The 27,898-nt window shown below is 37.1% G+C and overlaps 1 protein-coding gene across 8 annotated transcripts in view; it reads right to left on the bottom strand.

Moving 5' to 3' along the window:
- Tomosyn (syntaxin-binding protein tomosyn) overlaps positions 1-27,898 on the bottom strand; it is a 991,423-nt gene that overhangs the window by 738,582 nt on the left and 224,943 nt on the right. The window lies entirely within an intron of this gene.

Raw genomic sequence — 27,898 nt, forward strand, 5'->3', positions numbered from 1 at the left:
ATATATATATATATATATATATATATATATATATATATATATATATATATATATATATATATATATATATATATATATATATATATATATATATATATATATATATATATCAGAGACTGAAATTAGAGCCCCCTCTACAGCATAAACTAAAACTGATATGGACAAAAACAAAAGTAATTCAGAACAGGTATTTATTCAAGTTTCTCTATGAGTATTTAATATTTTGTGTGGCCTCCATCTGCCTGTACCACAGCCTGCATTCTTGAGGGTATGATTTCAGCAAATCGCAAAAAGCTGAGACTCAAACTCCATTTCCCTGAGCATTCCGGTCACCTCTCTTCGCAGGTCGTCGAGGCTTGGTATACCATCATAGTTCAGTGTGTGCGCTTCAACACGATCCTTTAATATACTACCATTGTTTTCACACACATTACGGTCAGGGAGCTACCTGGAAATTCACTTGACAAGAAGAAATCAATACCACTGTTTCGACGCAGCTCCTGTGTCTGAAGAGCCTTGAAACATGGTGCCTTATCATGCAAAAATGTGACTTCTTCAACAGATAACACATTTTCAGGATCTTTGAGGAAAGGAAATACTCCACCAGTAAGCACAGTTTCTCTGAAGCATTCGCCATTCCATGACTGTCCTTTTTCTTTGATGATCCACATTAACCATTTGGCTGTGAAACAGAGAAAAATTCCCAAACATTCAGGAGATTTCACAACTTGGTGATAGCTCACGTCATCGCTGATATCATCCAACTTGCAGCCCAAATCATGTCATTTTTATGATCTGGCTCCCTGACTGTGTAAATGAAGAATTCATTTGATGTGGCAACATGGAGAAAGTCAGTTTTATCCCAATCTTTAAGAAAAGAACCACAAAACCATGCACAGTCTTCTCTCTGTTGCTGAGTGATGTTGGGCTTCCTGATAACATGAAATGGCTTGATACCAGACTTTTTCAACTCACAATATACCGCACTATAACTTCTCTTCTTTCCCCTTTTTGTTTCTAGTTCAAGCGCCAATTTATGTAAAGACTTTCTTGGTCTACCCACTGCCTCAGCTATGATGTCTTTTGACTCCTGAGAAAGGACTTCAGGCCTTCCAAGATTCTCACTCTTTTCGTGATTACAGTCATATGGATTTTTGTTCCAGTTTCTTTTAACAAAGGATTCTTCTCTTTTAATGTATTTTGCTGTTCAGGAACGTGAAATGAAGGATGCGCCAGCATCCCTGGCCTCTATGAAGGTTATAGCCCGGATTCGGTCAATCCATCTGATTTCCTTTGAGTCGTTAGCCATGGCTGTATCTAACTCCGTCACTCAGTCTGAAAATACAAGAAATGTAAAATGAAAAATAGCTTAATTGAAACTCAAAATAATGTACTTGCAGATAGGCTATAGCAGAAAACTTCATAACTCTCCATTTGTTCTGTGGCGGGGGCTCTAATTTTGAAACACCAGTATATACATATACATACATATATATATATATATATATATATATATATATATATATATATATATATATATATATATATATATATACACATATACATACTGTATATGTCAAAGTACCGCGTAGAAACCTAAAGGTTCTATAGCAGTGGGAAGGACAAGATCTAAATGGATCAGAACCACAGAGGAGGAGTTCTGGATAGGCTGGGATGATCCGACACAGTATTAGATTGGGATGGCTGGCGGATTTTCCTAAAGGCCTTTTCGTCACACGGAGTTGGAGGATAGATAGATATAGATAGATAGATATATAGAGATAGATAGATAGATATACATATATATTATATTTTAAATCTTTAAATATCTATCTATCTATCTATCTATCTATATATATATATATAATATATATATACATATATATATATATATAATGTATATACATATATATTATATATATATATATATATAATATATATATATATATATATATATATATATATATATATATATATATATATAATATCCAATAGTATAAGCAACTTAATGACCTTCCTCAGCTTTGGAAGGCAGCACTAAACAAGATCAAGAACCCAAGGGGCCATATTGTTAACCTAAGCCACATTGGGTCCAAGGTCACTGGTTTAAGCAAATATGAATGCATTCTACATGGGAATCCTTGCATATTATATTGAAAAATTGAACCCCTGTTATTCTTGATGAGAGAACTGATAAAGGAGAAACTTTAAGACATTCTGGAGTCATCGTGGCTCCCCGGAGCCAGTTTGAACAAACTTCTTAATTATCTTAATTATCGTGCTTCACCATTCACCTCAAAAACATGCTGCAATCCCCCCTCCCTCCTTTTTTTTTTTTTTTTTGTTCTACATGATCCACTGTGACACGACACGTTTTGCTGAAACTGACCCAGTGGTTTTGGAGAAACTGAGAACATGAAAAGTTTACGACAAAACATGCGTGCGTAAGCGCGCGCGCACACACACACACACAAACAAAAGTCTGCCAAAATGATAAAAAGAATCAACTGAGCGTTTAGCATACGTGAGTGAAGGACGAAATCTGATCGGAAAAGTTACTACAGAAGATGGATAATGCCTTAACCGTGAAGGCAACAGCCAAGCTGCCTCTCATAACGAAACAAGGCTACAAGTATCAGGAAAAAACAGCGACAGGACGAGAATTCCGAAGCTTGTCACAGAAGTAATGAAGTGATCAAGTGAACCGTCCATTCCAATGGTGGAAAAGGTAGTCTGATGGGTGTTCATGGAAAAAATAATTCGGACATCACTAATGCAACAAAAACTATATTGTGGTGGGGGAATGGGAGGGGGAGGAATATAAAGCAGTGTTAGTTGGGTTGGCCCGGTGGAAGAAGGGATTAGCCCTGGGAGGGTAAAAGTGGGCGTGCTGGGGAGAGTTGAAAGCAGGGGGGAGGGGAAATGACCTAGCATAGTCAACACCCACTCCCTGTTTTGTTATTGATCATGGCTAGTGGCCTACAAGGGGAGAGAGAGAGAGAGAGAGAGAGAGAGAGAGAGAGAGAGAGAGAGAGAGAGAGAGAGAGAGAGAGAGAGAGAGAGAGAAATTTACATTTTTCGCTCGTATTGCATCAGGATGGAAACAGACAGGCATCGTTATTACAGAATTAAAAATATATTAGAAGAGTTCTGGAAAAGATCTAGAACAACTTACGTCCTTATATTTATACATAAGCAGACTATTATCGATTTCCCAATGGTCTCGAGACTAAGGAACTCAAAGTCTGATCTAAAATCCTTCCACAACTTACAGATTCAGCATATATATATATATATATATATATATATATATATATATATATATATATATATATATATATATATATATATATATATATATATATATGTATATATATATATATATATATATATATATATATATATATATATATATATATATATATATATATATATATATACAGTGTATACAATATGAGAGAGAGACCAAAAGAAGAAAAAGTAGGTCAGGAGAGTAGTGGGGCGTGAGTGTGAGTGCGTGGTAATCCTTGTATGGATTCCATATCGGACCCCTTATCCCCGATACCCCTTCATCTGACGCTCCCCCTCCCCTAACGTCTGTGACTCTCTCTCTCTCTCTCTCTCTCTACGTGTGTCCCTTCTCGCTTTCTCTTCTCATTCGAGTGCCATACTCCGTAGGCCTACTGGATCTTTTCCCCGCTCACATCCCAAACAGCCCTCGGGGAACATATTTATATTAAAGGAACGATGGGAGGACTATTTATTTACCGTTTTGTTTAGGTTCTCTCTCTCTCTCTTTTACGAGGAGGATATCTCATTCATAATGAATTACTTATTAAATACTGGCTGGTAATGGGAAGAGTTAAACCTGGAGTCCCCTACTACAAAGGGAAACGTTATGTAGATGAAAAACTGAATGAATAATGAGTTTCCCAATATATTCCGGCCGCCCATTATAACATTCACCATCGAGAGCCGTGTCGAGAAGGTGAATGGGGACTGGCTTATTACCATAATATTCACTGTTGTTTCTATAACTAAGTCACAAAATTCTATTGCTTTTTAAAAAAACAAAATATGACGCAGAAAACAGTATTCATAATCGGGAGATGTAACATGTTCGATATCGACCGATTTTCAGTTAATTTCGCCGGCGACTTTACTGACACAGAGCCAACGAAAGAACAAAAGAAAGAAAGGAGGAAAGAGCAGATATTCATCACTTGGCCTACTTTGGGATTAGGCCTCTTCCAACCCGACGCATTAGGCCCCTCTCCCCCATCCCCGCATTTTTTTAGGCTATAAAACGACATTCAGCTCTTCCATCCATAGGCTTCCACTACCTAAGGAAAATACTTCTGCTACCTTGATAAGTGCGTAGAACGAAAATCTATTACTGCTTTAATTCCAGTCTTCCCTTGCCAGAGAGGGAACATGCAAACTGACGAGACCTGTTGCTTTCTCCCTTTGATTTGAAGGATTCGCTTTCAATGCACAACCTGGAGACAACCTATAATAAGACTATTAAAATTCTCCCCAGTGAAAAGACCCCGTCACAACGAATAACGACATATGTAGAGAAATTTCAGTTCCTATTTCTTTCTCACCACGCGCCTTTTTCCCCTTGGAGGATGTGGTGCCAGAAAGTATATATTTGCCTTCCGATTTTCATCAGGTCTCCTAAGGCCGAGTTCCTAGTTCCTAATCTATTTTGACACTGGTACCGGTCCCGCAGTTGTTTAGCTACCACGTGTTAACTCACTGCTTACTACTGGCACAATCTATCATTATTTTTCTTTCTTGTACCGTAGGAGTAGAAAATGGAATCCCACTTTTGGTGAGCGAAGATGACAAGACTACCAGCGATTATTTAATAAAAAAAATGTATTTGTCGTTTACAAATATCCTCCTTTGACAAATATCCTATTAACACACCAAGACTTTCCATGGGCGTTCCGGAGCTAGGTCGTCCGAATTTATAACGAACACGCGTGCGCGCGCGCACACACACATACGTTTGATATAATATATATATAAATTATATATATATATATATATATATATATAAATATACGTTTGATATATATATATATATATATATATATATATATATACATATACATACATATACATACATACTGTACATATCATTGTGTGTGTGCAAAAACTTACTCATGAATAAGAGAGTAATCCCCTGTTCTTTAGACTGACATGGCAGTAACCTCAATATTTATTCATTTATTCCATTGTTTAAAACGACAATGGACATTTCATTGTTCTTCAGAGAGCGTGAGTAAAACCCTTTGGTACACTTGCAAGCCAACTGCGCGATAGAAAATAATTTGTCCTGAGACTTTTGGCGTTTCTTTTCCTTTTCTCGTTCCTTCTTTCACTCTCTCTTTTCCGTTTCCTTCTCCAGACCTCTCCAGACTTGCAACAACCACTCGAGTCTCGAGAACTCGTTGCGCAAAGTAGCCTTCTCTGCCTCCTCTAATAATCTTGATGTGCCAATCTTGAAGCAGCATCATCTCCCGACCCTAATGATGTCACGCTCTCTAATGACTTCTTACCTTCTACATTCAGTTTTCCTTTACTTTCCTTATCCATTACCGCGCTCTACTTATAAACCAGGGTGTCGGTTGGTTTAGACGACGTTGGCTACTACCAAGACGGGGCCTTGCTCTACTGTAAGTGTGGCGAAGTTCGAGAAGGGAATGTGAGGCCTGCGTGGACCTCTGAACAAGACCAACCGACAGAGACGACTTATTCCGTGTCCTAAACCAAACGTGAAACGTATTTTCCTAAAATAATTACCACAGTTTCAGCACCATTTTACAGCCGTCTAATATTTTCAGTTAACTTTGGCTGCTTATTCAAAATTTTCTTATTTTCCGATCTCAAGACATTGTCACCTTTCTCTCTCGTCTCGTTAATTACAATAAAAATATTGTTTACATTTATTTTATATTTTTCTAATAAATTTAAAATTTTTAATTTTCATCTACCCCTCTCTCTCTCTCTCTCTCTCTCTCTCTCTCTCTCTCTCTCTCTCTCTCAGCTCCAGCGAAGCAGCTATACCGTACCTGGTATAGTTAAGTGGAAGCAATTAGTGCACCAACTACTTAGCTTCGACCCTTGAGGACCTAGTTCACTGCTCAAGCAGCTCCGAGAATTAAACTGACTCAACAATATGAAATGTTATGAATTTCTCTCTGGTAATTTTTTCTTTTAATTTCTCACATGAAGAATAGAAGCTAACCTCAGAAAATAGCACTTTCTTATTTCCGGAAGGATAGAATGAGGAACTGCACTTTCTTTAAGCCACGACAGAGAGGATCCTAATAAAAAAGAAAAAAGATCGTTACTATGATCCCAACTTTATGCAGCAAGAACCATGAAATTTCCCTCTGAATTTTCCACAACAGAAGATCTAAGGTGAGAATTTCAGGCTGCTCAAATCCCGCATCTGCTTCCATCGGGGGAAGAAACCGAGGGCAGAAACAAGCATCAAACGCCTGCTTGGTTTGAAATCCGTGGGAAGATCTTCCCCGTCACTTATGGCTTTCTAAACGTATCCATAATGATTCATTCTCAAAATCTGATATAACAATAACTAGTGGCGTGTATCAAGTGTATCAATGACGTTCGAAAGTTGAGCCTTCAGCTAACGGACGAGATCAATTTCAGGAACAAAGCTTAAACTGAGTATTTAAAACAAGTATTCCAAACCACGTTCAAATGGTTGATTCCAACAGATCAACCTATATCTTAATTTAGGTTACCAATAAACTTGAATTTTTACTCAAAATATAGTTACGATCCAGATCTGTTTACAATTCATTTCCTAATCGACTGTCACTTTTCTCTTAAGGAAAATGAGACCAGAAATGAGCAATGTCTTGCGAAGCGAAGCAAGTCCAGCCAGAGTGCAACAAAAGACAGGGACGCCAGTCACTCCAATCTACATCCCAAATCACCCGAGTGCACTTGCGTATTTCATTACCTTCTGTTTCATTACCATTTCATTACCTTCCATTTCATTTCATTCCCGGTTTCATTACCTGCAACCCTTCAACCGTCATTCAATGCATGGTTCGAAGGTGTGGAAGGATTAAGAGAGATTGCAATAATTAATTAAATGTATGGGAGAGTGAATGAGAGCGAACAGGATGACACAATGACGAGGGTCCGAAGAGGAAAAAGAGGAAGAACTAACGAGTGACCGGGAACAACGGAAAATGAAAGGGACGCAGCACAAGATGAAAAACAGTGAATTTATGGGAGAGTAAATGAAGGCGAAGAGAGATTAAAATGAAGGGAACTTCAGAAAATGACGCTGATGAACTAGCCCTGAAGACTGCTCCTCAAGTTTTTTTCTTTTTTTAAGGGGTAATACTAACACAAACAAATGTAAATGAAGCGATTAAGACACTTCACAGATAAGTGGTTATCAGATTCTTGGGCCCTATAACCCGGCAATCACCCCCACTCCCCCGTAGGTTTTCAAACAAACAGCGTCGATCGTTCTTCACTATCAATCACAGGGATCCACTCAAAATATCCAGCATAAAGGCACATACAATATATGCCCAAAACGCACTTTTATAGAGCCAACTATAAGGATACAAATTAAAAGACATATTCGTGATGTATACATAACTCGACACATCCGCAAGCCGAGTACACTCTTCCCATACACATTTGTAAACCCACTTGGGTAGAGTTGCAGTATCTCCTTCAGTATTAGTGTATCAGCAAAACTGTCTTTGTGGCTTCACGATTACTAAAGGGTAGAATATAGCTATAATGGTTTCTTATTATCATACGGCTCTTTCTAAACAATAAGAATAAAATAGAATAGAATAAAATATAACAGGCCGAAAGCCAAGCGTTGGGACATACGAGGTCATTCAGCGCTGAAAGGAAAACAGAGTAATAGGTTACAAATGTGTAACAGGAGGAAACCTCAAAGCAGTTGCACTGTGAAACAATTGTTAGAAGAGGGTGGAAAGTAAGACGGGAGAAGAATATGAATGGAAGTACAATAACAGGAATGAAAGGTTGCGGCTAGGGGTCGTGGGGACGCTGCAAAGAACCTAATGTAATGCCTACAGTGCATCGCACGTGAGGTGCACTACGGCACTAACCCCCTATGCCGTAAACAATAAGAAGATTTTCAGGGAATTTACACAACTCGAATATGAACACTAATATGGAGGCTTTAAAATTGTGGTAAAAAGAAAAAACTGCGTTTTAATATTATGATACAAAAAAATAAAGACAAGTTACACAAAGCTAATTTCTAAACATTTATTAACAGGCAACCTACTGAATACAGGAATATCAGCAACAAAGTGTGTTCCCGCTATACCGTCCATAATTCCCGTTCCCGTAAATCAAAAAATTAAATAAAGATAAAGTGATGGGCCTCCCCACCAATCTTCCATAAACAACATTACCGAGTTTAATAACCTCGACTGGCGCCTGCCAGGGCCTTCTCCTCGAGGGTCAGACTTAAGTGATTGGATGTTTACGTCCTGTCACCCCCGACTCGGAATATTACCAGAAGCACCCCTAATCGCATTACCTTGTGAAGTAAACAGATCTACCTCTCATAACACAAAATGCTATATTAGGCAAATAAAAACGTATACAACTGTGTACTACTCGTAGTTAAAAAGTAGGGAATCACAAGATACAATCTGATAACCAAAACACTGTGTATGTATGTATGTATGTGTATATATATATCTATATATATATATATATATATATATATATATATATATATATATATATATATATATATATATATATATATATATCAGTAATCATAACAAGATTATACACAACACATGCACTACGACTTTTCAAATGAATTTTTCCACTACCCCTACTACCCAATCGCCAGACTCTTCGAAAGGGGGCCGAGCCGTTACTTCCAGTACACAAACGTGGCAGCTCCAGACAAAATCAATATCCTCCTTTAAAGCCACTTAAATAAGGACCAAGAAAGGGAAGCCATTTAAACTCCGGTTAACTCTAATCGCCTTCGTGCCGTCCTCTTCATCAACGGCAATTACTTCTCATTAAAGTGGAAAAAACGACTTTCAGGCACCATATACAGAGGCTAAAAAGAACACGAAGACTGGCCAAACAATATACGCAGTCGAATGGAGTGCAAAGCCCTTCCAAATGGAAGGTTTTTGTTTCATGTTCCGCACGGAGAAAATGGATAAATATGTTATTCCCATCTAAATCGACATTTTCATCGAGTTTTTCACCTGGATGACTCAGATTTTCCCTTATCCCCCTCTTCTCCCCCTCTCTCTCTCTCTCTCTCTCTCTCTCTCTCTCTCTCTCTCTCTCTCTCTCTCTAAACTACGAAAACCGTAAATTCAACAAACATACCATATATAACCAATTCAAGTATAAGGATAAAACGTCCGGAAAACAGAAGGCAAGTACTCAATATGCCATTAAGTAAAGAGAAAAAAAGAGCAAATTAATCTCAGAAAAAATTAGTCAATACTGAGAAAGTAACTAAATGGAAAACCAAAAAAGATGGACTAAAACACTAAAACCAATCACAAAAAAGAACGAAAGCGATTTTAACTAGTAAAAGCGAAAAACAAGACAACAATAGTTAAAATATCGACCATTATCATCAGTTAGCTCGAACAAAATACTTATACCAAAATGGCTGCCTCAAAGTCAGTACAAATTACAGTCATAAACAGCAAACATAGATGATTTATACTTTGCTACATAGCCCGCTGATAGTTATACCCAAATATGAAAAGGCCTGGCGCTAATGACGGCTCACCCTCATGAAAACCATAGCCTCAAAGTGCCTGCCTTCTGACACAATAATCTAAGCTTCATCGCGTCTGCCATGTAACGATACAATACGGACAGACTTAAACTGTCTCTTATGACACAGAGGCAAAACCTCATAACAATGCAATCTGACTCTGGTCATCCCGGCGTTATAAAATCTGCCTTTTGACACACTGCTCATCACAGCCCCATTGCGTCTGCCACACTAAAATCACACCCACATAACCACCGGCACTGACACTATAATAATGAGAGCCGGAGACCCTCACCTAGCACTTCGATAATCATAGTCTCATAACACCGGTCATATGATAATCACAACACCAAAACTCCTGCCATTTGTCTTTTTGACAAATGCGACCTCATTCTGATAGCCGTTTATAATCATGATGACAGCCAAACTCTATCATTTGATACTATGATAAAACATTAGGAAACTACAGTAAGCACTGGATTTGCACGTGGTATTTGACACCACAATAATCAGAAGATCATAACACTTGGCATTTGGCGCCACACTAATCACAAGATCATAACACCTGGCATTTGACGCCACAATGATCACAAGATTATAAAAACCGGCATTTGATGCCACAATAATCAAAAGATCAAAACAACTGGCATTTGACGCCACAAAAATCAAAACGACCACAGCACCTGGCATTTATGCCACAATAATCACAAAATCACAGCACCCCGCCGGCATTTGACACACCACAATAGTCACAACACCTGGCATTTGACACCACAATAACCACAAGATCATAACAACTGGCATTTGACGCCACAATAATCACAAGATCATAACACCTGGCATTTGACGCATAATAACAAAAGATCACAACACCTGGCATTTGACACTACAATTATCACAATATCATAACACCTGGAATTTGACGCCACAATATTCACAAGATAATCACAAGATCATAACACCTGGAATTTGACACCACAATAATCACAAGATCACAACACCAGGCACCTGATGCCACAATAATCACAAGATCATAACACAGCATTTGACACCAAAATAATTACAAGATCATTACAACTGGCATTTGACGCCAAAATAATCACAAGATCAAATCACTTGGCATCTGACACCAAAATAATCACAGGATCATTACAACTGGCATTTGATAACACAATATTAACATGATCATAACAACTGGCATTTGACACCAAAATAATCACAATAATAAAACTTGGCATTTAACACCCAAATAATCACAAGGTCATTCATTACAACTGGCATTTGACACCAAAATAATCACAAGATCATAACATTTGGCATTTGACAACATAATAATCACATGATCATAACTGGCATTTGACACCAAAATAATTGCAAGATCATTACAACTTGCATTTGGCACCAAAATAATCAGATCATAACACTTGGCATTTCACACCAAAATAATCACAAGATCATTACAACTGGCATTTGACAACACAATAATCACATGACCATACAACTGGCATTTGACACCAAAATAAGCACAAGATCATTACAACTGGCATTTGACACCAAAATAATCACAAGATCATAACACTTGGCATTTGACAACACAATAATCACATGACCATAACAACTGGCATTTGACGCCACAAGTCAAAAGACCATAACACCTGTCATTTGACACCACAATAATCACAAGGTCATAACAACTAGCATTTAACACCAAAACAATCACCAAACCACAAATACTGGCATTTGACACTAAAATAATCACGGCCTCATAACGCCTACCATTAGACATCATAACATACTCTTATTTACAATCTATATCATTTTGTACTACTATGATCACATCTTCGTGACACCTATCATTTGATACTACAACAACTCAAGCTTCGTAACATCTACCATTTGATGCTAATAATGTATAGACTATTAATGCCTGACTCTAAAATGATAGCATCCTTCAAACACTGATTATCCCAGCCTGATAACTCATGCCGTGTGACATCATGCTAATCACTGCCCCATACCGCTTTCCATTTGACACTAAAGTTAACCCCAGCCTTCTAACAACTACCATTTAATACTGATAATCCCAGGCCCCTAAAACCTTCCTGTATCGCTAAAACAACCACAGCTCCATAACACTTTAGGTCTAACATTGCGATAACTACATCACAACGCCTGCCACCTGACACTTTAATATTCATAGCCTCATGACTCCTGATACCATACATGGATACTCAAATTTTAATAACGAGCGGCATTTGACACTACAATAACCACAGCATCAACACACATTTGAAGCTGTGATGTGTATAGTCTCATTACACCTGCCGCTGACACTACGATAAACACAATAATCGAAACTCATAACTCTCATATGACATCTTACACTCAGATAATCACACCCTCATAACACCTGATGCTTAATACTGATATTCGCAGCCTCATAATTCTCATTAGTTGACATTACAATAGTCACAGCCTCTGACGCCTGTCATTTGAATATAATAACAACAGCCTCAAAACCTGATACCAAACACCAGAGCATCACCACCGCCTGCCACTAACAATATAATAATCACTCTTATAATACCTGGCATCTAAAACGGCTGACAACTACTAATCACAAAATACAGATTGCCACTTGACATTACAATAATCAAATCCTTATAATGCTTACTATTTGAGGACCTCGGATCAAAACCTAACAACACCTCCGAACTTCAACTCTCAATGGTACAAGTTGACTCTGAGAAAATGAGACTTTCGTCAAATCAGATGCATTACAACCAAGTTTATGCCTGGAAACGTCACACGACATCGTATATACAGATGAAAAATAAATATCTATTATTATGAAGATAAGGATACAAACTCTAGTGAGACCACAATTTATATCAAACATAGTCAGCTATACCACAGCAATCAGCAGACGCAGACGCGACATATATGTACAATGTAGGCATGTGTTCACACTTCTCTTGACGTTTCTATGGTTGTATGCATGTATACACATTCTACAGTTTCCATTTGTCGAAAATAATGTTTTACATGAGCAAGCATGTATACATACATACACAGCCCTGTCTTTGCACTGCATATGACGCTCAGTGGAAGTACCGTATTTAAGTGCCAATTACAGTCAATGCCCATACATATGATTTCCACATCCAAGCAAATGGTTTTCAAACATACAAATGGTTGTTAAGGATTAACCTTACAGCAAACAACGGCAGCACAAGCTGTACCCATCTGGATCACTAGCAGACTAATAACTACTCAACTAGGTCGATTCCCTTCCACAATGATGAGCCCCTTAATTACTGGTGCCTCTGCTAATTGATTTCAACCCTCGGCTGGTTCGGAGGGTCACTGATTGCTTCGTGGCCCGGAGCAGCACGCATGCGCAATCAAATGCAAGAGCCAGCAACGCTAACAGCCTAAATAATGTTCGGTTTCATTTCAGTCACTGGAAATGGCTGGGTGTGTGTGTGTGTGTGTGTGTGTGTGTGTGTGTGTGTGTGTGTGTGTGTGTGTGTGTGTGTGTGAGAGAGAGAGAGAGAGAGAGAGAGAGAGAGAGAGAGAGAGGGAGAGAGAGAGGGAGAGAGAGAGAGAGAGAGAGAGAGAGAGAGAGAGAGAGAGAGAGATTCTGTCTGCTGGAATTTCATAGAACCTCTTTTCAAATCAAAAGATATCGGATACGAAAGTTACGTAACGCCATACAGGAACGAAATACCAACGACCCATCATTAAAAGTTGATACGAGATTTGTAGAAAAGTTTGTCCTTGGAGAGAGAGAGAGAGAGAGAGAGAGAGAGAGAGAGAGAGAGAGAGAGAGAGAGAGAGAGAGAGAGAGAGAGAGACTTCATCAACATATCCAGTTTAACGTCGAAGACAAACATGCAAGACAATAACACAAGAACTTCATTATCCTTCTTTGACCTACATTGGGGAGAGAGAGAGAGAGAGAGAGAGAGAGAGAGAGAGAGAGAGAGAGAGACTTGGACTTTGCAAATATCAGAGAACATGAAACAAAGAGAATCACAGTGTGAGGGAAATGACGTAAAAGCGAAGACAAAAACAGGAGAAAAAAGTCCCGAGTGAATGGGAGAGGAAGGGAAGAGAGAGAGAGGGAAGTGAGGGGAGGAAAGGGGAAGTGCTAAAAGGGTAAGTAATGAAATGTGTGATATTTCATCAAAACAAGGAGGAGGAAATAAAAGGGGAGGAAGGTGAAAGGAATCTGACAAATAATGTAAATGCAACATTTTTGACGCCTGGTGGAAAACTTAAAAAGGGTCTGCTGAAATACAGAAAAAAAAAAAGAATACGCAGGACAGAAAAATAGACAATTATAATGGCAAAGGAAAGCAACACTCATTTATAAATGTATCTACGTGTGTTTACTGCAAGTGTCCACATCCATACACTACTGTTTTTAATATATATATATATATATATATATATATATATATATATATATATATATATATATATATATATATATATATATATATATATATATCACCGATTGAGTATTTGCAAATAAACAAAATAACAACAATTCTTAGATAAAACACACTACAAAGAAACCAATCTTTTCAACTCTTACTTTTTCTTACAAGTATAAAACAACACACATCTCAGGAATCGCCTAGCAGAAAAGCTGGCGTCACGCGTAACTCGGTCACTAAAATGACACGTGATTAGGTACCAATAGCTTCCATTTCGCCCACTCCTGTTAGTTAAACTCTACTCTCAGGTTTCAGTTCTTCTACTTGTTTGTCCTTAGAAGACCGTATCATCATCTTGCAATAAAAACGGAACTACGTCGTCACTGAAAAAACTATAACAAAAAATACTCTCCATGAATACACAAGAGGTTGAAAGGGCAGGGAGTATCTGAAAAGGCTGTCACTTCTACTGTAGTGTAAAGGAAGATCACTGTCACCTTTTTATGATTACATAAAACTGTAACCGCTTTTGAAGAGCAAAATCTGGAGCTTCGTTGGATCTCACTATCTGTTCCTTGAAACTCACAATATTACCTTTAACTTTCAAACGGAATCCTTCCTATATTATTTTCATTCTATCCTCCCGGAACGCTATGATCTATGGGCTTCCGACACGCGGTAGCCTGGTCAGTATCTCGTTTATCAGAATGGTAAAAGACCATGGTAGGAAAAATGAAACTGATTTTAAAGAGACCGTTATTCCAACTCAACAAGCTGATTACAATATAATCGATTTGCAACTTTTGTCAAATTAAAAATGACTCGTCGGTTGACTTACTTTCATTTCCATTTTCACAAGCTTCAAACAGTAATCCTAATCTCAGGGCTCTCATCATTTATCACAAATATTTCTCTACACTGATAAAAAATGAAAAAAAATTATAAAGGAAATAGATTAGAAAACAGAGAACATGAAACAACAACAAAATAAAAGCTATATTACTAAACACATAACTGCATACACATGACAATCACAAGCCTACATCAACAAAAACTGCATACACGTCACGATTCACAAGCCTATATCAACAAAGTCGTCAAAGAATGAGAGAGAGAGAGAGAGAGAGAGAGAGAGAGAGAGAGAGAGAGAGAGAGAGAGAGAGAGAGAGAGAGAGAGAAAATAATGACGGCAAGGGCCAAGAAATAATAGCAATAATTCAAGTGCCATTAAGATGGTTTCGTGAGATAGTTTGCTGAATCGTCTCTCGCCAACTAACCATTTCCTGCATTGCCACGGGTTCCATCCATGAATAAGAGAGAGAGAGAGAGAGAGAGAGAGAGAGAGAGAGAATCTTTGTAGCACCAACAGAAAAAAATGACCACATGACAAAACACTATAAATTCCCTTATACTGTATTCATTTAATCATTGCCATAATTTCAGCAGTCGGGGATTGTGGTATGTTTTCTGTGCGCTTTTACTTGTTCACATACCAAGAAGCAAGGAATTCAAAATTAACCATACTTGACAGATATTCGATAACTTTCTCTTGCACAAATTCAACGGACCAGTCTGCACCTACTCTTTCCTGGCAAATGATAGTTTATTTCAGAATTTCCCTCAATTTCCTGTTTTTATTTCACCACTCTTTCTGCCTCAACGGAGTAATGTAAGCAGTTTTCAAGGATCTTTAGCCCTAGGATGCATCGCTTTCTGCTCTTTACTTTTCTTCCAGTCTTTTGGTCTCTACTCAGCTAGCTATCCATCTTCTTTAACTTTTCCATGCTCGAATAATCACCTGTCATTATCAATTACACTATCAGGCCAATCCTGTGAGTGTACAGGAATGTGACGCAGTCTGGATAATAATAATAATAATAATAATAATAATAATAATAATAATAATAATAATAACACACACTCAGCTCGGCAACTGGTTCTATTCTTTCTAGTTCAAGGCCACACAACTCCGAGGGCATCCTCGTATCTGTCGCGGCAAACAAGCTATCTACGTTTAATTCTGCGATGAAAAATTTTATCTATGCGTCTTCATTTTACATCCAGATTCTAATTTTTCAACACCTGAACATGGCTCACATTTTTTCGTAAAACTTTTGTTCCATTTGGAAAAATTGTGTTTATGAGTTTTCGACGAAAGTTGCTGTAAAATCCACTATATTTTTATGTGGTCCGTGAAAGTTTAGGGCTTCCTAATTTCCGAATTTCACGGACCACAGCCAAAACATGAAGGATTGACATGTGCTTTAAATACTTCCTGTCTTTTCTTGGGGTCCTTCAAAGTTTACGGATTACTGATCCCTAAACCTTCATGGAAAGCAACAAAAATATGAAGGATTCAAAGAAATTTTTGTTGTAAACTCCAGAAACAAAAGTTTTACGGAAAAAAATGTGCATCATGCTCCATAACCAAATTCTGTCATGACAAAAAATAAATATTAAAAATAATCAAACCATCTAAAACAACTTTCTCGTTCTCCTGGGAGACGCAAGCACTGTTGGCCTCACTACAGAACCCACAAAAGCTTCTCATTCGCTTAATCCCTCGGTTTTTACTTTTGTTTACAACACGCCCTGAGTCCTACCCTGCGACCCAAGAGTTCTTTGTGTTTTTTTTTTACACGGAGGTCGAGAAGCTGAAAAAAATACAGAAAAAACATCACAATAAAATGCACTGCGTTTGTTTTTCTCCCGAGCACCCAGTTCTCTCTCTCACTCATTTTTGCTTGCATAACCAGCTATTATTCTCCACAACAAAAATCCAACCACCTTGCCTATGTAATTGAAATAACCACAATGCCCTCTTCATTCCTCGCATAATATATATATATATATATATATATATATATATATATATATATATATATATATATATATATATATATATATATATATATATATATATATATATATACACATATTTAAACGATAATGCAATGTGGTGACTACTAATTCAAGCCAAATCCTTTCCAATTTCCTATATATATCTACTCTTATTTTCAAGACTAAAATCTTGCGGGAGAAAATGGAAATTATTGTTATATATATTGGCTCATTTATCCTTCTAATGCTAACAGCTGTTTCGACCTATAATTCATGGACATCATCATGGCTAGCACTACTTTGGCAATGCAACTACAACCCAGTATAAAGGATAGTAGAATTAACAAAGATATTTGGTTAATCAGGCAGGTCGGGGTGATCTTTTGCAACGGTTCAGTAGACTGTACTGTTTAGCTGCAGAGAATGTCCCTGTAGTTTGAAACGCCTTTTTCTTCAACTGGATGGGAGAACATACGCTGGAGGCGACTGGTTATTTTGAGTACGCTGCTGCAGCGCAATGCTCACTACTTCAGCAAACACAAGCTACACCTTAGTTAGTATCTCCGGTCGGATCATCCAGAGATGCCTTTTTTCATGGCCATCCACAAACAAAACTGGTGTATAGCCGCACTGTCGCAACAAGCTTGATTATGGTTATTATCCTGTGCCCAATGTAGTTTATACTGAGATCCTTAAATCTCTTCCAAACAATTACTGTAAATATGTAACTCGCGCTGGTTCTCAATTCACTGGATTCTCCTAGAGGATGCTGCTGAGTCATTACAAGAGTGGCTATTAGGTAGGGGCTGCTTACGACTCTTGAACGATACTCTCTTACAGAGCAACTTCTTTGTTATCCCCATTGGTGATGAGCCTCTGAAGAGTATGTGCTTCCTATCTATAGGCCATCCCTTGGCTATTTTTATGGTAAATTACTATTGTTTTCCTGTTATTTTCTCTTGTGCCGAATGCTTATGTTTTCTTCCTTATCATTTTCTCTATCTTATTGCTGGGGTGTCTTATCTGCCAAACCTACCTCACGTTCCAATTCTGTAGGGATAGGTTTCCAGGTACTTTATATATAAAGGAGATGGCGCTTCCAATATAGGCCCAAATGACGCGAGCTTTGTATGAATCTTGGCACTCTTTCCTGGAATCAAGGCAGCAGTCTCTATTTGTAGTTTCCGTGTAGATAGAGGGTCTTCCCTCTGCTGGTACTGACTGTAAAGCTGAGGAATAAATCTTCTTTTTGGTGGTCATCTGCCATCTTTTTCACTTCATCTGTTCCACTGGTGGCAATAAAAATGTCATCAAAGTATTTAGCATGAATCATGGTTTCGGCTACCTGCTGAAGGTTCGGTCTTTCATGGTGACCGGGTACATATTGACAAAAACAACGCCATGGAGAGATGACCCACTAGTCATGCCATCCACTTCTTTGAAAAATTTTCCTCTTTGTGAGAGAAAGGGGCCTCCAATGTGGATAGCATCAACCCCTCCTTCAAGGACAACAGTGAGGACACTCCGTTTCAAGACCAACAGCAGAGTCACCTCCAAATGATCTTATCAAAGGCAACAAGGTTGTTCACCCCACCAGACGGTTGGCTAAGTGCAGCTACGGATTACCGAATTTTTGTCAATAAAATTTTTTTACTGAACGACAACACGTTATTGGTTACATACGGAGCTGAATTGACTTGACGTTTTTCAAACCCTACAGGAAAGTGGTCTTCGTAAAGGTTTAATTTTCCCATAACAAATTCGGATAACTGATGCTCAATAAGTCCTGGGTCATCCAAGGTCCTGCGGTCCGAATTGAAATTATCTCCTATTAATTACAGCACACAAGATACCTATTGGAATAAAACTAATCCGGAGAGAATACCTTCACAAACCCAAGTCAGTTAAAACAAACTTTTTTTACGCTGTAAAAATATTGCTTCGGTAACATTATCTCTAATTTTCACCGGGATGAGGGCCGATATCTATTAGCCGAAATATATCGGCTCATTCAATTTTCTTGGTTCTTATTTTGGGTATTTTTAAAAATGAAAATATATATACATATATAATATATATATATTATATATGTATATATATACAGTATATATATACATAAATAGTATATATGTATATATAATATATATATATATATATGTGTGTGTGTGTGTGTATTATATATATACTGTATATGTATCTATATATATATATATATATATATATATATATATATATATATATATATATATATATATATATATATATATATATATATATATATATAAATATATATATATATATAATGAAGATAAGAGGGCCCATAAAACACTATTTGAACATTGCAACCATACATTTCGGGCACTTCCTTCTGTGGCCCTGTTCACTGGAAAAATATGGACAGATGAAATGTTACAAGGGTATATATACAAAGCATATATAGGTGTGGCATTAAGTCTCCGATGGTATGCAGGTGACCGTTTCCTAAGAGGGAGGAGAGTAAACTGTTCCCTAGTGGTTCGTCCCATTAACTCCCGTTTGGAGTCGATTCTGGTGGTCGTGTGCTCTGGAACACCTTCTTCAGGAGCGGTCTGAGGATTAAAGCGTCGATGTCGTCCGATTTTCCAATGTCCGTAAAGATCATGGTAGGGTGCAACTTATTCCTCAGAGGACTTAGGATATATTCAAATGGGTACCTAGATAAAGAATTCAACACGATCCGCCAACACCAAACGCAACTGCTCTATCCACCACACATTATCGAGAGGGCTATTAACAAAGCAAACAAAATATACTATAGAGGTCCCACTCACAACAGACAAATAGATTTCAACAACAAAATAAAGCTTCTGTACGACGAAAACATCCAAAAAGCCACCGAACAACTCAAGTCTAACAATCCCTTCATTTTCCATTATCCCAAATCCATCGGGAGTTCGCTCATTAATGTATACTTAAATAACAAAGGGGAAGAAGCCGGAGTTTACAAGATACCGTGTAGCAATTGTAATGACATTTACGTGGGGGAGACAGGTAGATCGCTCTCGCAAAGAATAACAGAGCAAAAAGATCAGTATGTTACGCTTCGGAGAGCTAGGGGTTTTTCCTACACATCAGAAATACAGGACATATCATAAACTGGAGTGGGTGGAGCTGGTTTTCAAAAGTAGCTGTCTGTACAAAAGAAAGATGCTGGAATCTGCTATTATCAATCAAACCAACAATATGAACTTGTCAGGAGGACATTGGAAATCGGACGACATCGACGCTTTAATCATCAGACCGCTCCTGAAGAAGGTGTTCCAGAGCACACACCACCAGAATCGACGCCAAAAGGGAGTTAATGGGCCGAAAACTACTAGGGAACAGTTTACTCTCCTCCTTCTTGAAACGGTCACCTGCATACCATCGGAGACTTAATGCCACACCTATATATGCTTTGTATATATACCATTGTAACATTTCATCTGTCCATATTTTTCCAGTGAACAGGGCACAGAAGGAAGTGCCTGAAATATAGGTTGCAACATTCAAATAGTGTTTTATGGGCCTCTTATCTTCATATTATACTGTAGTATTACAGTAAAGACATTCATATATATATATATATATATATATATATATATATATATATATATATATATATATATATATACACACAGTACAGTACATACATATATATGTATATAATATAATATAATATATAATATAATATATATATATATATACATATATATATATATATATATATATATATATATATATATATATATATATATATATATATATATATATATATATTACATATATATATATATACACACACACACACACATATATATATATATATATATATATATATATTTATATATATTTATATATATATATATATATATATATATATATATATATATATATATATATATATATATATATATGTGTGTGTAAATGACACACGCCTGTTTTAAGCGTCTCTCCAAGCATAATGCAACCATCCATTAGTTCACATATCGGAAAATGTTTCCAGCGATTAAAGTGACCTAGTGAATAATCGATGCGAATGTACACAGGAACGGAAGGTGCATCATCAACCTTAATGAGTGCCCGTAATTGCTGATCATTGAGTAATTAACTTGAGCCAATGCAATGAGAGTTCGATTCGCGATCTAACACTCTGGCCTTACCATCCCTAAACCCAATCCCTCTGAATGTTCGATAATGCCATGGAACATTTTTCAAGTTTAATTTCTTCCTTTTAATCGCGTCACTCGCAATTGGCTTCATTTTCTCCTGTTTCGTGTTAAAATCCCGTAATCATGTAAAAATTACAGTGAAAAAAGGACGTGCCCTTTATACACGTCCAAAAAAATTTTCAAGAACTTTAATAAGCCTATTCCTTTTGGATATCTGACTGCTCTTTAAGGAGTTTTGCAAAGAAATCTTACCCATACTTCTTCGTTATCGATCTTGACAAATGGCCTGATCTCGAGGTACGAATGAATTTTTTAGTGATACGGAAGCAAATGTTGTTTAACTACGAGTATTTTGTTATAGTATAGCAAAACTCTCACAAAATTTTTTCTTTATGTAGTAGGTTACACATGGTCAACGTACAATTTGCTCAGGTAAACTCTATTTATCTGTATAGCAACTTTTTATTTCAGTCTCCTTTCAGCCTTCCCTTGAATGACTCTACTCGTAGGGGCAGCTCCTCTCGAAATTCAAGCTGTTACTAAACGAGGCATCATAATTCAGAAATTCCTACCGGGAATCCAGCGATCAGTCTCTTACCAGACAAACCCGAAGTGTCCTCCTTTTCTCCTTCACTTTTCAACTTTTCTTCCTTCTTTTACCAAAAGAGCTATCGTCGAGAATTGAGTCAGTTTCCCTACTCAATCGAATAAAGACCGGACCATCTCTCAAAGGAAATTCCAGTTTTGGAGCTGTCCTGGGAGTATAAACGGAAACAGTTTTCATTTTAATCTCAGTCCGTTTACATAAATCTTGTATCAAAGAAAATCTACCAATAAATGACAACTATTATCTTCTAGTAATATATGAAGAATATTTGTTTGGAATAACCAACTTTTTCAAGTTCTACTGAATTTATCTTTATATTAAGGCCATAACTTTGACGTCAGCTGGTCTCTCAGATTTTACTACTGTCATAACAAATATCACTTTCACATCAATTCATTCAAACTTCTTTTGAAAACTTACAAATGTGCGCCTAAGAGTAAAAACATGCACAAAATGTCCACAAGTTTCAAGTATAAAATGAAAGACAAAATAGTATCTGCATACCTGTTCTGAAATCTGAGCATGCGCAAACTTGCATTATCAATCAACCAAATTAAGCCAAAACTGAAAACAATCTGTGTAGCAGAATCATACATGAAAATGACATGCGGTTACCCCAAAAAGTCGTGTAAAGCAACTGAGCCGGGAAAAGTTCAGAGGTGTTGCACTTCATCAGTCAAAATGCTCAACTCTTGAGAATATAACCAGCCATTTTACCTTGATAAAAGTTAATCCAACGACCTAGAATACTAAGTTGCCTCATCCAACTCTTGAGTTCACTGGACTCATCCCAGTGTGATATCGAAGCCGCAATTCGTAACTTTTCTTCATTAAATCTAATATCACAAACCAGTTATTTGAAGAAACATTTGTCATCATTAAATTGGCGTTAATTTTAATTTCTAACTGTTTAAATACCGATGATTAAGTCAATAACTTGCAAAGTGTTGAAATGATCTTCAGGATAACACTATTTACAACACTTAAATTAGGAAGGACCACCACAGTTGATATAGACTACCTTTTGGAACTTATTCATTTTCGAAATGTATCCCCTATGTTTTAAGTAATGAGGTAAATGAGATTGTACTTGTTGTATCATAATCTGAATTTATAAGTTGAATAAATTCTAGAATTACGTTAACGGAAACATATAATGGTAATATCCGCAAAATTTACTGCAGGTTACATTCTGAATTCACTGTGCCTGCGTACTTATACAGCAACTGGCGCGACATAATTAAATGGTAACAGCTGATGCTGAGACAACTATAATTGACAATATACAACTGCACTATAATTATAGATGCATAATTATGATTTGAATGAGTTATTTCGAACTGACCGTCTATTTGGACTTTCAAAAGGATCATGAATTATACAATTATTAGAATATTATAGGCTCATACCATTACATCATTTCATACTCAAATTTCGTAACAGCGAGGCACAGAACAAATCTGAAAAGAGCGAAGCTGCAACGAAAAGGATGATCGCAGGCAGACGGGAACACAATGAAATCAAAAATAGAAACCACTGTGATAATAGGTAAGAACCACGCTACCTACGAGGGAACCCTCGCATTAGGTAAGAAAGGAACCGTAATAACGCTAAGAAACGACCCATTAGGGCTTATGATACAAGATACCCTGCAATAATTAAGAAATTAATGCGGTACTATATACCAGACCTAACGCAATGTATAACATGCACTTTCTCACAATGCCGAAAAAAAAAACATTTATGCTCCTTGAAGACTGCCATACGTTTAAAAGAAACCATAAATGAACGATCAGTTCACTGAAGGGAGACCCTATGGAAAAAAATAACTGTCACTGAAAACACCACAGGATTCGCGGTGAAAAGAAATTATTCTGCTAGACTCCCTCCAGATATTCAAACGGACAACAGCTGCACTGAGAGAGAGAGAGAGAGAGAGAGAGAGAGAGAGAGAGAGAGAGAGAGAGAGAGAGAGAGAGAGAGAGAGAGAGAATGAAAACTATTCAAAAAAAAGAAGAATTCTTTTCACTTTATATTCAAAATTATATATATATGTATGTATGTATGTATATATATAATATATATATATATATATATATATATATATATATATATATGTATGTATGTATATATATGCGAGTTGCTGTTCGACTGTGTGAGTACGTGCCAAGTTCTTCCCATAACTTCACTAAAATAAGGGGTAACTGCTCTCTCTCTCTCTCTCTCTCTCTCTCTCTCTCTCTCTCTCTCTCTCTCTCTCTCTCTCTCTCTCTCTCTCTCAAATATATCTGTATATAAATCTCGGACAAATAGCGCAGTATACTACCCCATATACACTGTAAATGGAAACGACAGTCCCTCGAACAGAAACAGCTAAATAGTTTCTGACATCATCAGGCCTTAAGGAACGACATGAGCTTTCATAAGTTAGCGGGGAAAACTCCGGCCATTTCATAGGAATCCCTGCCAAAATCGTACTGTAAAAACGTCAAACACATCAAATACAGAACTCAGTATTTTTCCTTCAATTTTCTCTGCAGGGCTGAAATATAAAAATGTTAAAATGTCTTCCCATGCTTAAAAAGGACTGACCCACAGTCATTCAGCAGAAATAAGCCAACGGATACATTTACTGATGAAACAAACATATACATTGAATATAGTGTGTAAATAATATAAATAATATTATATATATATATATATATATATATATATATATATATATATATATATATATATATATATATATATATATATATATATATTATGTACACACACATCAGATGAGTTTTTCAAAACGATGACCCCCTTACTTTTTAATAATACCCTTGTCAATTACCACGTTATTCAGATGGGAAAATTTGCCAGGTTCATCTGCCAAGGATACATTGTGTCTACTTGCAAAACTAAATTCAGAAAGGTTCTAACCGAAGTCGATATTTCTGAAACTTCGTCAAATTAACCTTTCACTTTCTGCATCATGTAAATCCTTAACCTGCCGCTTGTTCCTAAAATTCGGTCCTATTATTAACAGTGGACAGAACACACAACTACCGCCATTTCATTTTGTTGAAAGTGAGGGCTATTCCGTTTCTCCAGGAGTTAGAAAAAAATAACTAATGAAGTTGAGTCGGCATTCGATATGTGTTAATGAAAAAACACACTTGACAAAAAAATAAACAGTGATTTTCCAATTCCCTAAAAAAGAAATCCACTACAAATCCGCCTAAAACAGCATATAAAGGTTCACACGACACATAGAAAGCCAAACACAACCACTGTAATAGAGGGGGAAAGGTCTCCGTTATCTTAAACCGAAATCATAGAGCATTCTGAGGAACACGGAGGGAGCTTTTGACGACTCCAGGAAAGAATAAAAATCAAGTCTCGTTTCCAGGTGATTCTTGATAGCAACGCGCCCTACACACACAAACACAGTGACAATGGAGTGAATGGGAATCGCAAACTAAATAGAGTTAATGAATAGGAATTTACAACCACCCGAAATACCTGGGAAGAGGAGGCGCATCTAGATAGAGTCACGACCGACGTGTTACAACAGATGGCCAGGAACACAAGGAAGTTCTATTAATCCTCCTCCTCCTCTTTCCCCTCCTGATCTTGATTCCTCCTTCCATTCGCCACTCCTCCTCTTTCTATAACTTTCCCCAACTTCCTCCTCCGCCTACCTTTTAGTCTCCTTCTCAATGCCGTCGCCGCCCCTCTCTCCACCTCCAACCTCCCGTCTCCCTTAAAACCTAGCACCATTTCCACGACAAAATAGCACATAACCATAAACCACCCAACGGACGTGAATGGGTGGGTGGGTGGGTGGGGTGAAACGCACCCTGAAAGTAAAGGAAGATTCTGAGGGGGTCGGGGTAGGGAGAGGTTGAGGTGTGTGTGGGGGGGGGTAGAGAACGGGTCGCATCAAGACGAAGGTACTGCGTTCATGGAGTCTCGACCACTTCCTCATTCAGTGTTTTACACGTATTTCTCCTTTCATCTATTTAACATCTTCGTTTCCATTTTTTTAATTGTTATACTAAATTAGGGACTGTTTTCTCCCGTATGTTTTCTTTGAATACAATGGCAATACATTTCTATTGTGATCATCTCATTTTTTATAGAGAATAAACCTAATCCTCTTTTTTTCCATACTAAGTAAACTTATATAATCTGTAGAAATTCATGCATATTATAACTAATTTCACAAATATCACCCAAAATTTATCAGCCTTTTTACAGCTGAAACGTCAGCCACAGGATCTTCCATCTACTTAAAACCACATTTGACAGCAAATACCTTTTATACCTTCAATACAACTGACAAATATACAGTTCTATTCAAACTCAAGATCAGACGTTCAAAGGACACACAAAGGAACAGTTCAATACAACCGAACATTATTTCTCTTCCAAACGACTGCATAATTAAAGGGTTATCAAGTAATATATTAAAATCCAAGGATAAAAGGACACATTATAACACGATCCGCAGAGCTATAATCAAGCTCCTTTGAATCATCATGTACATTTAGTTATTCACTTAATCGTAAAATTTAAAGACCACTTACACCTATATATATATATATATATATATATATATATATATATATATATATATATATATATATATATATATATATATATATATATGATCCAATTCCATTGGGAAGCCTAACTGCTTAGCATGGGAGGAACAATGTTAAATGTATTTCTTTGGCCAAAGACTGGAACGTGACCTGTAAAAATCTAGCGTAAATGCCTGTCTTCTTGATATCTACAAATAACATAGATTACTGATTTTTGCATTGCACTTTATGCTAATCTATGAATCTCACAACGTTTAACGAGTTACAAAAACAAATATAAAGAAGCATTCCAACACGACAGTAAGAAAGTAGAGTAAGGAATTAATAAAAAAGTAAAAAAATAACTAAATTATAAGTTTCCACTTACTCTAATCTTGCGTATTTTTATAGCTGGAGCCATTACTCATGAGCCGGACTATCCTTTTTTTATTAATTCAGTACCTGCAGCATCCGAGGCAGTCGGCTTATTATCTGCCTACTCTAGTGCGGAGCAGACGACAACAACAAGAGCAATCTATACTATCCCAAGTCAGGCTTCTCCTTTGGCTCTCTCTCAGTCTTACCATTCCGCCAACTTTCCCTTTGACACTGACTTACAAATTCTGGAACAATCTCATTACCATATACGCCAGGATTTGGGTTTTTATGGCCGATGACGCTTCAATTAACACACGAAATGCAAAGAGTAAGACCTGAAAAGATCACACCATAAATTTGGGGCTGACTTGAGCTTTTGAAACTTTGCGAACCAGGTGTATAGTTTGAACTACTTCTAATAATTGAATAAATGATGGAATTCAATTCGTTGTACATCCTTATTTAACCAATCTTAAACACTCCGCGCTGCTTTATTAATTCCGATTTGACTGTTTTTTTTTTTTTTTTTTTTGCGTGAGTAGCTCTAATCATCTTCCCTTTTGTCAGTACCGAATCACTCTCGCTCTCTTTCCTCCATACACACACACGCGCACACACACACACACACACACACACACACACACACACACACACACACACACCACCTCTCTCCTCCAAATAACAATCCCCCAGCCTCTCCCTCCTCCAAATAAACAAGTAAAAAAGCGAAATTCTTGACAGCTAAGAGTCGCCACAACCGAGGATAGGTGACTCAGAAACCAAATGAGCCTTTTCATCATAGCGGTACGATAGGAACTTGCTAAAATCTCGTCACGATAAACAGTAATTATTAAAAAAAGGTAAATATTACAAAAAATTGAATGAATATCTAATTTAATAAATTAACAACTTAAACTTATTATTGAATTATGCAGTGAAGTTCCTTAACGCTATAACACAGTATTTTTGTCAATTAGACTGAAAATTTATAAAGATTTAAGCTTTACTCTCTATGAATGACTTGGATGTTGATGTCTAAAGTATAAAGT

The sequence above is a fragment of the Macrobrachium rosenbergii genome, chromosome 4 (genome assembly GCF_040412425.1).
Source record: "Macrobrachium rosenbergii isolate ZJJX-2024 chromosome 4, ASM4041242v1, whole genome shotgun sequence".
Classification (NCBI taxonomy): Eukaryota; Metazoa; Arthropoda; class Malacostraca; order Decapoda; family Palaemonidae; genus Macrobrachium; species Macrobrachium rosenbergii.